Source organism: Bubalus kerabau, chromosome 8 (genome assembly GCF_029407905.1).
Source record: "Bubalus kerabau isolate K-KA32 ecotype Philippines breed swamp buffalo chromosome 8, PCC_UOA_SB_1v2, whole genome shotgun sequence".
NCBI lineage: Eukaryota > Metazoa > Chordata > Mammalia > Artiodactyla > Bovidae > Bubalus > Bubalus kerabau.
Window position 1 is genome coordinate 56,790,225 of NC_073631.1, and position 13,794 is coordinate 56,804,018.

Consider the following 13,794-nt stretch of genomic DNA (forward strand, 5'->3'; position numbering starts at 1 on the left):
TGATAGCAGTAGGAATGGAACCCAAAAAGGCTGAGATAAAGGATACAGAAACTAAAGGAATCAAGAGTAACTTGGCAGTTTTCTGCATCTTGGTGGATGGGGGACAATATTACCTACAGAGATGGAAACATTCAGGAGAAGCATGTTTGGAGGAAAAGCTGCTAAATTAGTCATGTAGATGATGTAGTGTCTGAGAAACCTGTGAAATGGCTAATTGGAACCATGCAGTAGGTTGCTGGATAGGTGTCTGGAATACAAGCACACAGATGGTACTTTACCAGCAAGAAGGTCGTAAGCACCCAAGGTAAGCATGCTGTGTAAGAACAGAAGGCCTACACCACAGCTAAGCCCTGAAACTCAATCCACATGGGTCCTTACTAACCCCTCCCCCATTCTCCACCCCCTTCCCAATGCCACAAGACTGTTACCTGATGAGCTTTGAGAATCATCATTTTATTTAGTACTATTACTGCCTGTGCCCTTCGACCAGCCCAAATGCCTCAGAGAGTATCACATAATGTCTTTATTAAACAGATTTTATCATGTCTCATACTATGGTCATGGGCTTCCCAGGTGGTGCTAGTGGTAAAGAACCTGCCTGCCAACGCAGGAGATTTAAGAGACATGGGTTCGACCCTTGGGTTGGGAAGATCCCCTGGAGGAGGGCATGGCAATTCACTCCAGTATTCTTGCCTGGAGAGTCCCATGGACAGAAGAGCCTGGTGGGCTACAGTCCAGAAGGTCACACAGTGTCAGACATGGCTGAAGCAACTTAGCACACATGTGCACACACACGATAGTCATCCTGATACATCCCAGTTCCCTGGGGACTGGCCTTCCACTGGAATTAAATACCCTAGCCCTGACTCAAAGCCACTGAAATCCCAAAGTGCCTTACAACCACTGTGCCATTCCAATGGTGCCTTACAACCACTCCTGTCTAGTGATGTACACACTCATGATGATGTGATGATATGTAAACACATTGTGAAAGATATCCGACATGAGCTAAGCGAATGAAATGAACTACTTAAAAGAGTTTATAAAGCATTCTAATGGACTGCCTGAGCTTCATCGCCCAGTCAACATTCAGACATTTCTTGTGCAACTATTATATTCCAGGCAACAAGTTAGGTTCTGGAGATTTTTTTAAAATGTTATTTAATGTCTTGAAAAGCTTTATTACTTAAATTACTTTTCAGCTGGCTAGAGGCCTATCTGCCTAGCAAAGTCAATGCTTTTACATACCTTAGCCAAAGGTCTACAACTGGATGTGCAATTGTGCTTCCTGGGGGGTTCACAAGACAACTCTCTAGAATGTGAGGAGGAAACAGTAGAATGAGAATTCATATTTGCTCTTATGTCATCATTTGTAAGTTCAATTCTCAAGTATGTTTTAAAGCTTATATATGTATTAGAACAGAAGTATGTATAATTTATAAATAAATACAAATTAGGGGTTTATGCTTAAGAGTATTTTATTGTGTGTGTGTATGCTTACTTGTTTGCTGCTGCTGCTGCTAAGTTGCTTCAGTCGTGTCCGACTCTTTGCAACCCCATGGACAGCAGCCCACCAGGGTCCCCCACCCTGGGATTCTCCAGGCAAGAACACTGGAGTGGGTTGCCATTTCCTTCTCCAATGCATGAAAGTGAAAAGTGAAAGTGAAGTCGCTCAGTCGTGTCCGACTCTTAATGACCCCATAGACTGCAACCCACCAGGTTCCTCCATCCATGGGATTTTCCAGGCAAGAGTACTGGAGTGGGGTACCATTGCCTTCTCCAACTTGTTTAGTTGTGTCCAACTCTTTGTTACCCCAAGGACTGTTGCCTGCTAGGCTCCTCTGTCCGTGGGAAGTTACAGGTAAGAATACTGGAGCAGGTTGCCATAGCCTACTCCAGGGCATCTTCCCAAACCAGGAGTTGAACCCTGGTCTCCTGCTTGGCTGCTTGGCAGGCAGATTCTTTACCACTGCACCACATTTTTACTTGATTTAAAAATGATTTGTACATTCAACAGTACATTCACCCAAATTGTACCAAGGTTAATTTTCTCTAGAAAACATATATAACTACCTCATTTAGGTGGAAGCATGACTTCAGTAATTCCCAAACCCAGGACAGAGAAACCAGAAATTAATCCCGAGTCTCTTAGTACCTCAAGTAAACTCCATGACGTTCACATAGTGCCAACACCACAGCCACTGACTTTCTCAAATTCTATTAATTTTTTTTTTTTTTTTTTTTTTGGTGCACACATACTTTTCAACAAACTTTGTTTTCTATTGTTTTACCTCACAGAAAATTTAGAGCACAGGGGCTTTGAGAAAAAGAGCTTAGCTCAGGGAGCTATTAGGTCAGAAAAAGTGACAGCAGACAAAATGACAGCTGACAGACAGGGAAGATACAGGGAAATAAATACGTCATAACAACGCCTTTGTGAATTCAGCTCAGTGAAACAGGGACGGCTCCTAATGAGGGCCTGAGTCATTAAGGAAAGGTTCGGTTACGTTAGTGCTGCATTCTGTTTTTTAAGGAGGCAGGTCAGTATTTTTACGTTTTAGGAAAAATTCCACCGAAAAAAAATTTCACATAAAAAAAAAATGTTGCTACTTGAAAGAATAACTTTCACAGAATTACATTTTTTTAAAGCTGCCAGGGAAATGAGCAATCATGATTCTAGGCCAATTTGTTGTAACTGTATTTCTCCATCTCCTGGTGCTCTGTTTGAAGAGGAGAGGTCAAGTGGACAGGTTTCTGGAATCCCATCCTTACTGCAAATAGAGTACTTTCTTTCCCCTTGCCACTCCCCCAGAACACATGGGTTCTTCCCTTAAATTTTTAACTGAGAAAACTGGTTCTTCCACTTTAAAACTACCCACATTTGAAACATTTGAACATCTGAAAACTACCCACAAGCCCAACTCCTTCATTTAACATATAAAGAAATATAAAGACATAAAGTTCAGGATTTCCCTCAACGTAGGCACAGGTTCAATTTCCTGGTTGGGGAACTAAGATCCCGCATGCCAAAGAACAGAAAGAAAAAAAAAACCAGGACATAAAGTTCATTAAATTCAACAAACATATACTGAGAGTTTACTATATATCAAATCATATGCTGGGCATCAGAATTTCAAAGACAGAGGAAAGACCCAAAGCTTAGAATGTGTAAGGGAAGAGACAGGGGCAGGGAGCAGAGTGGGAGAGGCAGTAAATCAGTAATTCATTGCGCAGCAGGAACACGCAGTAGCAGCACCTAACTTCCTGGGCGTGGGTGGGGAGATATAGGGGTCCTTTCAGAAACATGATACCAAGCTGGGTACTGCTGATGAGTAAAAGTCTGCCTGTCAAATAGCTTAGGGAATTCCAGACTGAAGAGATAACGCCCACAAGGCACAGAAATGTGAAAGCCCCAGAGAAGTTAAAAATGACTCAGCTTCTAAACACCCAGGCTTCTTGTTCTGACTGATTATCTGGATAAGCTGTGTAAATGAATCCATCACTTCTAAGTGATGGCGAAGATAGGGCATATCTGATCTTCTATTCAGGAGTTCCAAAGGTTTTCTGCAGTAAATGCGTGACCAAAGGATGTGGGACAGAATCTCCTGTTGCTGAATTAGCTTGACTGGTCCTTCCCTCTGAGCTCTCAGTGTCCCTTTCAGTTATCTGACTCCTCTGGCCTGGGGCATTGGCCTTCGGGTATTTCCTTGCTGTCAGGGTACTTTCCAGCTTGCATTGTGAAGGACTGGACCGAGAGGTTAAGGGAGACAGTGACACATGTCAGATAAGAACAAGTGGAGTGAAGGCAGAAATGAAGATGTGCTTTTTATCATATGCAGCAGACAATAAGGTACATAGACAGTGAACCTGGATATACCAGATATTGTGGAAAAGTAGTAAACACAAGAGGCCCTCGAAAATGATGACAGATATGCTAGGACTGCAATTAGGGATAACTTTAGCATGATGACTCTGACAAAGATATGTGAAATAATGGAGAAGATGAGAATTTCTTTTTGTCACCACGGCCCCTAAATTCATTTATAGCCTCAGGTAAAGAGAGGAACTTTTGACTCTGGGATTTAAATCAATGCCTATATTTCTCCAATTTTCTATTAAGAAATAGACACTAAATAAAAAATGCAGGATTGCAGATCAATTATATTTTCCATTCAATCCTCAGACCTTTAATTCACTTTGGGAAAAAGGCAAAGTTTTGCTGAATATTCTTGTACCTCCGATTATTGTTTTCTCTCCCAGTTTGAACAGTCCCTCCTCCTCAAGCACTTGGATTCTCTTGTTACCCCAGGTTTCCAGCCTTAAACACAAAGATAATAATAACTCATGGTCATCCTAATTTAGGAGCAGCAAGCCTGTTTCCATGTTCTCAATCCCTCTGAAATGTATCCAGGCCCACAAGGGGAACTGGGTTATTTGTGGCCATGTTATTTAGGTGACAAAGAGTTGGAGTCCCCCTGGGCAGTCATCCCTAGGAGAGCAGGAAGTTTACAGAGTGGATGCAGAACATGAGTTATTAGAAGAAACAGGTATATACACACATGTTAGCAACTAAATGGATCTTTAAGACATCCTATTTAGCAAAAAAAGTAAGAAGGTAATTTTAGTGTGGGACCAATTAATAATTAAAAGTATGTATACACAAAACAGGGGCTTCCTCAGTGGCTCAGTGGTAAAGAATATGCCTGCAATGCAGGAGATCTGGGTTTGATCCCTGGGTAGGGAATATTCCCTGGAGGAGGGCATGGCAACCCACTCCAGTATTCTTGCCTGGAGAATCCCACGGACAGAGGAGCCTCATGGGCTATAGTCCATGGGGCTGCGGAACACTAGACACAACTTAGCAACTGAACATGCACACACAAAACAATAGAGCACAATTTATAACAATACATCCAAGAATAAAGATTTACATAAACATCTTAGAATGGTAACGAGGGGAAGGAAAGGAGTGAAGACTAGGAATCAGAGAGAACACGTAAATATAAACAGACGAGCACACACACAAGAAAGGGGACTTGCACAGGCCATGATAATGTGCCATACGCTAAGGTGCTGACAAACTCAATTCCTTGCTCTAGAGGTCCAAATCCATGACAACTGTTACTGCCAATAATTAATAAATGAATTATAAATAAATAGCAGTAATAATAATCTACTAAATAAAAATTCAAGCAAGTCTCATTATCAGGCAATGTAATAAAATAACAAGAAATGACCATGTTCTAGGGTATATATTGAAAGAGGTGTCTTAGATATATCACTAAAATCACTACAGAGACAATTACCTAGTTTATCTGTGTTAAAAGTCAGCAACACCAGAACACTTTGGTTATAACAGCCCATTTCTATGAAGCCATGTTTTCTTACTCATTCTCGTATAGACTGTTGTAGTCTGCTAGTACTGGCCCCTAAAAAGATATGTCTACATTCTAATTCCCAGAGCCTGTGCATGATACATCATTTGGTTAAAGGGTCTTTGCAGACACAATTAAGTATTCTGCAATTAAGAGATCATCCTGGATCATCAATGGTGGCCCTCATGTCAACAGCAAATGTGATATTCACTTTTAGGTGTCAACTTGACTAAGCCAAAGGATGCCCACATTACTTGGGCTTACCCAGGTGGCACTACTGGTAAAGAACCCACCTGCCAGTGCAGGAAACCTAAGAGATGTGTGTTTGATCCCTGGGTCAGGAAGATTCCCCGGAGGAGGGCATGGCAACACATTCCAGTATTTTTGGCTGGGAAATCCCATGGACAGAGAAGCCTGGGGGGCTACAGTCTACAGGGTCACAGAGAGTCAGACATGACTGAAGTCGCAAAGAAGCTGGACACAGACGCATGCACGTGTCTGTGACAGTGTTTCTGAAAGAGGTGAGCATTTGAATTAGTGGACCGATTAAAGCGGATGAGCTTCCCCAGTGTGGACAGTCACCATCTGATCCTTTCAGGGCCTCAATAGAACAAAAAGGCAGAGGAAGGCTGGATTTGCACCTGGCCCAACTGTTTGAGTTAGACCATCAGTCTTCTGTCACACTCGGCTCTCCAAGTTCTCAAGATTTCCGTCTCAAACTAGAAGCTGTGCCCTTGGCTCTCTGGCTCTCAAGCCTTCAAAATACACCACATGCTTTCCTGGTTCTCCATCATGCAGATGGTCGATCCTGGGACTGCTCAGCCTCCATCCAGTACTTTGCAATAAGTCATATATATCTTCTATTGGTTCTGCCTTTTTTTTTTTTTTTTAGGAGACTTCTATCTAATACAGCAAGTGTCCTTAGATGCACAGGTAAGAGAAGGCACTATGAAGATGGGTGTAAGGCTAGGAGGAAGGTGGACACAAGCTAAGAAAGCTGGAAATTACCAGATACTGAAAGAGTCATGGCCCAGATGCTCACCCTGAGCCTCCAGAAGTGCAGCCCTGTTAACACCTTGGTTTCAGACTACTGGACTCTGAAACTATGAGAATAAATGTTTATTGTTTTAAGTCACCAAATATGGGATGTTTCGTTACAGAAGCCACAGGAAACTAGTAAACTTGTCTTCAGGAAAAGTGAAATTGAAGCTCTTTAGGCCCAGTGTACTACTAATTATCTGATGTTTGCCGTTCTCTCACTATGGAAGGGAAAAGCAATCTACTCTAAATTCCTGAAGGGAATTAGCCCTGTTATCAAAAACCTTTTCCAGGTTGACGTATGTCCACTTCAATACCTCTACAGGTATAGCCCATCTCTTAGTATTAATTATAATGACTATCATATACCAAGTCCTTCAAAATTCATACATTCTTTACCATCCATCTATTAATTTTATCCTAGGGATACCCTGTATAGTATGTATTGATTATATTATAATCACTACTCTATAAAAATAAGGCAACACTGTTAGCAGTTCAATGAAGAATGATTAAGTATCAATAGTAAGTTGAAGAGCTCAGGCTATAATTGAAATCTGCATGTAATCATTCATCAGATAAGTATTGAATATAAACTCAACCCTAGGTCTCCAGTTAGGTCTTGGCAGCATTTCTTGTTGGATCAACTATAAATGTCAAATATTCTACTAAACATTGAAATAAAATGAAAGTAAAACACATGTGTCCTAGTCTTCACAAAGTTTTAGTCTAGGGACGGGGAGACGTTAGTCAAACGAACACACATATAAGTATCTAAGTACAAATAATGGTTAGTGAAGAACAACAGAATGTATGTAAGAAGGGCACAGAATTAAAGACCTTTGCCCCTGCTCTAAAAGAATTTAAAAACAGAGTAAGGGAAAGAACCAAGTAAAGAGAAGATTAAATTATAATTGGATTCATACTATGAAGTGGGAATTGGGCCTATGACAGGACACATGAGGCAGAACCAAACCCAATCCTAAGAGTTTGAAAAATGAAGTGGGTTTGGAGAACAGTCGTGATGAGAAGGACTTAACCACAGATAGAAAAGTGGGCAGAAAAAGAAAGGAAGTAGCAAACGCAGAGATACAGGAGAAGGTGAAGTGGGCATTCAGAGAACTCCAAACCCTTATATCTGTTCTATTGTATTTCTTATAACATGTATGTCTATAAAAAAAATAGGATCTCATTTATACATTCCAGAAACTTTTAATTCATCTCAGAATTCTGTTACAGGGTTTCTAGACTAAGTGTTCTCCTCTCTAACAATGACACTTTATTAAATTTTCCTAGGTGATCAAACAAAAACCCATTTTAAATATATTGAAGCCACATGCTATTGGCTGTGTGGTGCTGGCAGAAACTCACCTAACATGTACAGCACAGGGAGCTCCACTCAATGCTATATAATAGCCTACATCAGAAAAAAAAAAATCTAAAAGAGAGTCAATATATGTATAATTGATTCACACTGCTGCATACCTGAAACACAACATATAAATCAACTATATACTAATAAATTAAAAAAAATACACCTGACAGCCACACACACAAAAGAATATGCTTAGAAGCCTCACTTTTATTTACACCAAAAACTGCACTGCCAAGGCCACCAATAGTAGTCAAATATTGCCCCATAGTGTTACTGGGACATGACACTGAATGAAGTCCGTTGGTGTCATCTGTCTCTTTTTATCTTAGAGTCTTTACTTCTTAGACTCTGAAGAGTTATCTCTTGGATCTCTCCATAATCAAGAAAGTGGTACTTGGAAATCCCACTAAGCTACCTTTTAAACAAAAAAAAAAGAAAATGGTATTTATAAAAGATATGATTAAAAAATGGTTTCAAAATAAAAGGAAATCTCTGAATCATATAAAACATAATCAAGGCCAAGACAAGAAAGATGAGGCTGAAAAAAGCCATCGCAAATGGAAATAATGACACTTAAAATTGCTGGAATAACATTACAATATTTCATTTATCCTTCATTGAGTCCCAAAGTGCTCTTTCCTTAGATATTAGTTCATGGACATTGTGATCATTTAGCATTACAGACACTAAGCTTTTGTCATACAAGGATGTGAATATCTTCAACTAGGAAGAAGCAACTTCTTAGGACCATTTTTTTCCTTGCTTATAAATAAATCCTTGAAGAGATTCAAGGATTTTCTCAGCATCACTATTTAAGAACCATTAAAAATTAAAAAATTAAACAAAACAACAACAAGAAAAAACTAAGCATAATTCCCAAAGTAAGCAAACCTACCTTAAAAAAAAACAAAAAAACTAAGCTATAAGAGTTATTTTATTTTTTGTATTGTTCAGTTGGTCAGTTCAGTTCAGTCGCTCAGTTGTGTCTGACTCTTTGAGACCCCATGAACTGCAGCACGCCAGGCCTCCCTGTCCATCACCAACTCCCAGAGTTCACTCAAACTCACGTCCACTGAGTCGGTGATGCCATCCAGCCATCTCATCCTCTGTCGTCCCCTTCTCCTCCTGCCCCCAATCCCTCCCAGCATCAGAGTCTTTTCCAATGAGTCAACTCTTCGCATGAGGTGGCCAAAGTACTGGAGTTTCAGCTTTAGCATCATTCCTTCCAAAGAAACCCCAGGACTGATCTCCTTTGAATGGACTGGTTGGATCTCCTTGCAGTTCAAGGGACTCCCAAGAGTCTTCTCCAACACCACAGTTCAAAAGAATCATTCTTTGGTGCTCAGCTTTCTTCACAGTCCAACTCTCACATCCATACATGACTACTGGAAAAACCATAGCCTTGACTAGATGGACCTTTGTTGGCAAAGTACTGTCTCTGCTTTTGAATATGCTATCTAGGTTGGTCATAACTTTTCTTCCAAGGAGTAAGCGTCTTTTAATTTCATGGCTACAGTCACCATCTGCAGTGATTTTCGAGCCCCCCAAAATAAAGTCTGACACTGTTTCCACTGTTTCCCCATCTGTTTCCCATGAAGTGATGGGACCAGATGCCATGATCTTCGTTTTCTGAATGCTGAGCTTTAAGCCAACTTTTTCACTCTCCTCTTTCACTTTCATCAAGAGGATCTTTAGTTCCTCTTCACTTTCTGCCATAAGGGTGGTGTCATCTGCATATCTGAGGTTATTGGTATTTCTCCCAGCAATCTTGATTCCAGCTTGTGCTTCTTCCAGTCCAGCGTTTCTCATGATGTACTCTGCATATAAGTTAAATAAGCAGGGTGACAATATACAGCCTTGACGTACTCCTTATCCTATTTGGAACCAGTTTGTTGTTCCATGTCCAGTTCTAACTGTTGCTTCCTGACCTGCATACAGATTTCTCAAGAGGCAGGTCAGGTAGTCTGGTATTCCCCTGTTTCAGAATTTTCCATAGTTTATTGTTCCACAGTTTATTGTGATCCACACAGTCAAAGGCTTTGGCATAGCCTTAAAACAGAAGTAGATGTTTTTCTGGAACTCTCTTGCTTTTTCAATGATCCAGCGGATGTTGGCAATTTGATCTCTGGTCCTCTGCCTTTTCTAAAACCAGCTTGAACATCTGGAAGTTCACGGTTCACATACTGCTGAAGCCTGGCTTGGAGAATTTTGACCATTACTTTACTAGCATGTGAGATGAGTGCAATTGTGCAGTAGTTTGAGCATTCTTTGGCATTGCCTTTCTTTGGGATTGGAATGAAAACTGACCTTTTCTGACCTGTTCAGTTGCTCAGTCATTTTCAACTCTTTGTGACCCCATAGACTGCAGCACACGAGGCTTCCCTGTCTCTCACTATCTCCCGGAGTTTGCTCAAACTCACATCCATTGTTGTCAGTGATGCCATCCAACCATCTCATTCTCTATTGCCCCCGTCTTCTCCTTCCATCAATCTTTCCCAGCATCAGGCTCTTTTCCAGTGACTTGGCTTTTCACATCACCTAGCCAAAGTACTGGAGCTTCAGATTCAGCATCAATCCTTCCAATGAATATTCAGGATTAATTTCCTTTAGGATTGACTGGTTTGATCTCCTAGCTGCCCAAGGGATTTTCAAAGAGTCTTCTTCAGCAACACAGTTCAAAAGCATCAATTCTTGCTCAGCCTTCTTCATTTTCCAACTCTCATATCCATACATGACCATTGGAAAAACCATAGCTTTGACTATATGAACCTTTGTTGGCAAAGTGATGTCTCTACTTTTTAATACACTGTCTAGGTTTGTCATAGCTTTTCTTCCAAGGAGCAAGTGTTTTTTTAATTTCATGGCTACAATCACCATCTGCAGTGATTTTGGAGCCCCCAAAATAAAGTCCGTCACTGTTTCCACTTTTTCCACATCTATTTGCCATGAAGTGATGGGACCAAATACCATGATCTTAGTTTTTTGAATGTTGAGTTTTAAGCCAGCTTTTTCACTCTCCTCTCTCACCCTCATCAAGAGACTCTTTGGTTCCCCTTACTTTCTGCCATTAGAGTGGTATAATTTGCATATCTGAGGTTGTTGATATTTCTCCTGGCAATCTTGATTACAGCTTATGATTCATCCAGCCTGGCATTTTGCTTGATGTACTCTGCACATAAGTTAAATAAGCAGGGTGACATTATACAGTTACACATATTCCTTTCCCAATTTTTAACCAGCCCATTGTTTCATGTCCACTTCTAACTGTTGCTTCTTGACCTGCATAAAGGTTTCTCAGGAGACAGGTATGGTGGTCTGGTATTCCCATCTCTAAGAATTTTCCACAGTTTGTTGTGATCCACACAGTCAAAGGCTTTTAGTGTAGTCTATGAAGCAGAAATAGATGTTTTTCTGGAATTTCCTCAGATTATAATTCTAATGTTTAGTTCAGCATAAAGAAACTAAGTCACTCCCTTCTTTGACCCTTCTAAAGTCATGCTTTCCATGACTGAAAGGTCCTTAAGTCAAGAAGTCACCTCTGTTCCCCAGCCCCTCACCCTAATCAGGATAGATAATGGGACAAGGAGGAAAGAGACTTTTGTTTAGAGAATTTGAAACCATAATCCAAGAGAAAGATGAAAACTAAAGTAAAACAATCTGCAATTTGAAATATTTCCCTAGTGGCCTTTGACCCAGGGCAACAGATAAATTAAAAATTGCATATTTTAAGGAAGATGGAATGCTTAACTTCATTCTTTTGGTTTGTTAAAATTTCTCCTAAAAATGATAACCTCAATAAGAATCTTACTGCCAGAATTATGTATGATACCGAAGTTTGATTCAAATATATCAATAAAATTTTTTATATATCTTATGCATGTAGTTTATTTAGTATCAGATTAATGGTAATTTCAAAATACTGAATAAAAGAGATATTTTTTCTGATACTAGAAATATTTTCAAATAATTTTGTTTCCCTAGCTATTTTAGTGAATGATAATAGTGGTATGCTTAATACATTTTTAAAAATCATTATTTTAGAAAGCCACTTTAAAGTCTAATAATTATTTTTTGATAGTTTAAGATGAGTTCTATCATTAAAATATCAAGCCAATAAGTAATCAGTTGTTTAAACAATACGTTATAGTTACCATATTATAAAAAGTATTATACCAGGCCCAAATTCATATTTCTGAAAATGATCAGCTGACTAGGAAACTAAATCAAAATAATTATTTAAACTATATTCCATTTAATAGTTTACAAAGTATAATAAAAATTTAATAATTTATAACTTTGAAAGCCTACTTCATTATTTGTCAATGTTTATATATGCCTTTAAAACTATCGAAGAAGGCAATGGCACCCCACTCCAGTACTCTTGCCTGGAAAATACCATGGATGGAGGAGCCTGGTAGTCCATGGGGTTGCTAAGAGTCTATATATTATGAAAGTATATTTACAGATTGTTTTATTTGATGTTTAACATCACATGAATTTCTCAATATTATTAAATAATATTACATGCATACTGAAAATACAACTTTCTATAAAATAGAAAATACAACTTTCTATAAAATAGTACCTTACACTTAGTACCTCCTCTACTAGACGCATTAGTAAATATCTTGGCAGGCAGCAATCTAAGATGACCTTCAGTGATCCTCACCTCCTATGTAGTCCCTTTCCTTGAATATGGCCTGGACCTAGTGATTTGCTTGCAATCAGCAGAATAAGGTAAAAATGATGCTATACCCCTTCCATGATTAGGTTGCAAAGCCTGAAAATTCCATCTTGCTAAAATTTCTCCCTCTTTCTCTCTCAGTATTTTTCTCTCCCTACTATGACAAGAAACTGAAAGTGGTCCCTAGCCAGCAGCACTTGAATATCTGAATTCTGTAAAAAATGATGAGTGACCTTACAAGTATTCTGCCCCCTGCTAAGCCTTCAGATGAGCCTATAGCCCAAACTGACACTGTGATTTCACCCAGTGAGAGACTCTGAAGCAGAGAACCCAGCTAAGCCTTGCCTAGATTCATTTCCCACACAAACCATGAGATAATAAATGGATGTTGTTTTAAGCCAATAAGTTTTGGGGTAATTTGTAATGAAGCAGTAGAGAACACAATCATTTAACATGTTTGTTTTTTCCCCTAAACCTGCAGAGTACAAAAGAACACTATTCAGAACCATACAGAAAGAGCTTATCATATGACCCAGAAATACCACATCTAGGCATATACCCTGAGGAAACCAAAGCTGAAAAAGACACATGTACCTCAGTGTTCATTGTAGCACTATTTACAATAGCTAGGGCTTCTTAGGTGGGGCTAGTGGTAAAGAACCCACCTGCCAATGCAGGAGACATGAGACCTGGGTCTGCTCCCTGGGTTGGGAAGATTCCCTGGAGGAGGGCATGGCAATCCTCTCCAGTATTCTTGCCTGGAGAATCCCATGGACAAAGGAGCCTGGCAGGCTACAGTCTGCTGCTGCTGCTGCTAAGTCGCTTCAGTCGTGTCTGACTCCGTGCGACCCCATAGACAGCAGCCCATCAGGCTCCACCGTCCCTGGGATTCTCCAGGCAAGAACACTGGAGTGGGTTGCCATTTCTTTCTCCAATGCATGAAAGTGAAAAGTGAAAGTGAAGTCACTCAGTTGTGTCCAACTCTTAGCGACTCCATGGACTGCAGCCTACCAGGCTCCTCCACCCATGGGATTTTCCAGGCAAGAGTACTGGAGTGGGGTGCCATTGCCTTCTCCAGGCTACAGTCTATAGGGTCACAAAGAGTTGGATATGACTGAAGTGACTTAGCAAGCATGCACAGGACATGTAAGCAATCTATATGTCCTTTAACAGATGAATGGATAAAGAAACTGGGGTACATACATACAATGGAATACTGCTCAGACATGAAAAAGAATGCATTTGAGTTAGTTCTAATGGGGTGTATGGAGAAGGCAATGGCACCCCACTCCAGTACTCTTGCCTGGAAAATGCCATGGACG

The 13,794-nt window shown here is 40.1% G+C and overlaps 1 protein-coding gene across 4 annotated transcripts in view; it reads right to left on the minus strand.

The window, feature by feature from the left end:
• Positions 1 to 13,794, minus strand: part of MDFIC (MyoD family inhibitor domain containing) — a 323,251-nt gene that overhangs the window by 102,006 nt on the left and 207,451 nt on the right. The window contains exon 2 of one of the 4 annotated variants that reach the window (XM_055590328.1): positions 1,249 to 1,312. The exons of the other annotated variants lie outside the window; for them this stretch is intronic. The gene's annotated coding sequence lies outside the window, so the exon portion shown is untranslated. The remainder of the gene's footprint in view (positions 1 to 1,248; positions 1,313 to 13,794) is intronic. 4 annotated transcript variants of the gene reach the window in all.